Source organism: Hyla sarda, chromosome 7 (genome assembly GCF_029499605.1).
Source record: "Hyla sarda isolate aHylSar1 chromosome 7, aHylSar1.hap1, whole genome shotgun sequence".
NCBI lineage: Eukaryota > Metazoa > Chordata > Amphibia > Anura > Hylidae > Hyla > Hyla sarda.
The window spans coordinates 207,193,582-207,195,630 of record NC_079195.1 but is presented as its reverse complement, the minus strand read 5'-3'; the positions used below and the strand labels follow the sequence as shown (position 1 = coordinate 207,195,630).

Here is a 2,049-nt window from a genome sequence, read left to right as displayed (position 1 = left end):
GGACTTGGCTAGCTTCAGTGAAAGCAGGCATAGACTCTGGTTACATGTAAAGAAGGCCCACAATGGAGTGGGGATGTCCAGAACTCATTCCTCACCCTTGTGTGTTTCTCCTTGTTCTCAACCATCCATTTTACTTTCTCCAATTTGGAAGCCCAGAAGAAGCAAAAGACAGTCCTGCGCATACAGTGAGGTGGGGGAGCAGGCTTGCCTTGTGTATTGAAGCACAGGCAAAATCTTTTTACGCAGCATGCAATTCTTTTCCTTCTGGAAAAGTGCTAATTTGCATATATTTCTTCCCGGGGAGCATTACCTGGCATATAAGACTCTCTACACCAGCTTAGCAGAGTCCACAAGGACTAATGAGAATCTGAACACAGTGGTCACCTCTCTCTTTGGCAGGGGTCTCAAACTGTGGCCCTCTGGATGTTGCAAAGCTTCATCTCCCAGCATACCCAGACAGCCTTTTCGGCTGCTTCCCGGCCTTTTGGCTAAGATCAAGTGTAGTATCTGTTCTTATCAGTGGTTTAGTCTTTGCCATTGATGTAGGATGGATGCTGCATGGAGGAGCAGGTGTTCCAGGGCTGGTTCTGAGGAATCAGCTTGACGGCTGTCCTGATGTGACCTGTTTCCTCCAGGTCTCGCCATGAGATTGGGGGGTGTAAAGCCGAGGTATTTCTGTACCTCGGTGGGGAGGGGGTGACCCTGATGTGCTGAAACTCACTGAGTGAAAGCACTGCACCATTACTCTTCACCTTTGACACTTACCCTTGATATCCCGGCCTTCTGGCTAGGATCAGGGAAATTTTTATAGATCCGTCTGGATGACCGGGCAGTATATCTGCACTCGTCCACTTATTTATAATTTTTTTGTTTGTCACTGTGCCACTTTTATGTGTCTGTTTTTGTACTCAAGATGCGGTAACCCTTCTGGGTGTCCCTCCTGGTGGTCTAGGGGAGGTGTGTGTGGCCATTAGGTTCCTCACCTCCCTGCAACCCCTGGGCATCTTGGCTTTGGTCAAGATGCCATGTGTATACGGCTCCTTGGCTGATACCTTGGTTAACGCCTAGGTTGAAGTAAGGAGCATTTTCGGCAAAAAGGAGCATCGAACCTGGATCCTTGCAGGTGCCTTTTGGCCCGGAGGTGAAGGGTAGGTTTGTTGGGTGGCCTCTTCCCTGTTGGAGAAGGGCTTAGCGATAGACCGCATCCTTTGTGCACGTTTTTTTTTGTGTGACACGTTTGCACTTTTTCTTGCACTTTGGGTAATAGAAAGCACTTGCCTCGGCTCTTAAAAAAAAAAAAATGCCTGGGCAGCCGTCGGCTGTCCGTGCATGCTGGGAGTTAAAGCTTTGCAACATCTAGGTGGCCACAGTTTAAGACCATTGCTCTGGAGGAACCAGAATGTCTATGCATTATATATCCAGGCTATAAAAGATCTTCAGTTCTTCTGCAGGCAAATGTCCTTGTATTTGATGGCCCACAAAGACCTAGGACCAGATGACGTGTGAGATATCTAAGAAGGATGATGACTGACAATACAAACCGGAACAGTTCAGACCCATGAGAAGCCCAATGATAATTAGAAGCACATTTTCCCATTGGTAGATAATGGGGAGGAGAATCGGTGTGAGTTATGATGTTACAGGTTAGGAAAAGCATATGCTATGTCGCCAGGGGAATATTTAAAGTAGATCTATAACATCCGCTCCTGTTATCTTCTACATGAAGTGTCCTTTGGAATAGTTTCACTAGCTATGGCAAATGAGAATTTCCTTAAGATTTTCACGAGCATTCTTTTTAAGAAAATATATCAATGGCTTATTCTTATCAGAAAGTAACTTAAAGGAAGTTTTGCTTTGCAAGTAAGATCTCCTCTAGTCTTAAAAAAATTAATGAGAATATTGTCTACTAGTATTAGTGATATAAATAAATTATTAGTAATAGTTTTATATAGTAAAGTTCTGTTATTAAAGGGGTACTCTACCAAAAAAAATCTTATCCCCTATCCAAAGGGTAGAGGATAAGATATCTGATCGTGGAGACCCCCTCGA

The 2,049-nt window shown here is 44.6% G+C and overlaps 1 non-coding gene across 1 annotated transcript; it reads left to right on the top strand.

The window, feature by feature from the left end:
• Window positions 1–468: 468 nt before the first annotated feature.
• Window positions 469–651, top strand: LOC130283598 (U2 spliceosomal RNA). Its single transcript, XR_008846748.1, has one exon. It is a non-coding gene; the product is annotated as a U2 spliceosomal RNA (small nuclear RNA).
• Window positions 652–2,049: the final 1,398 nt, after the last annotated feature.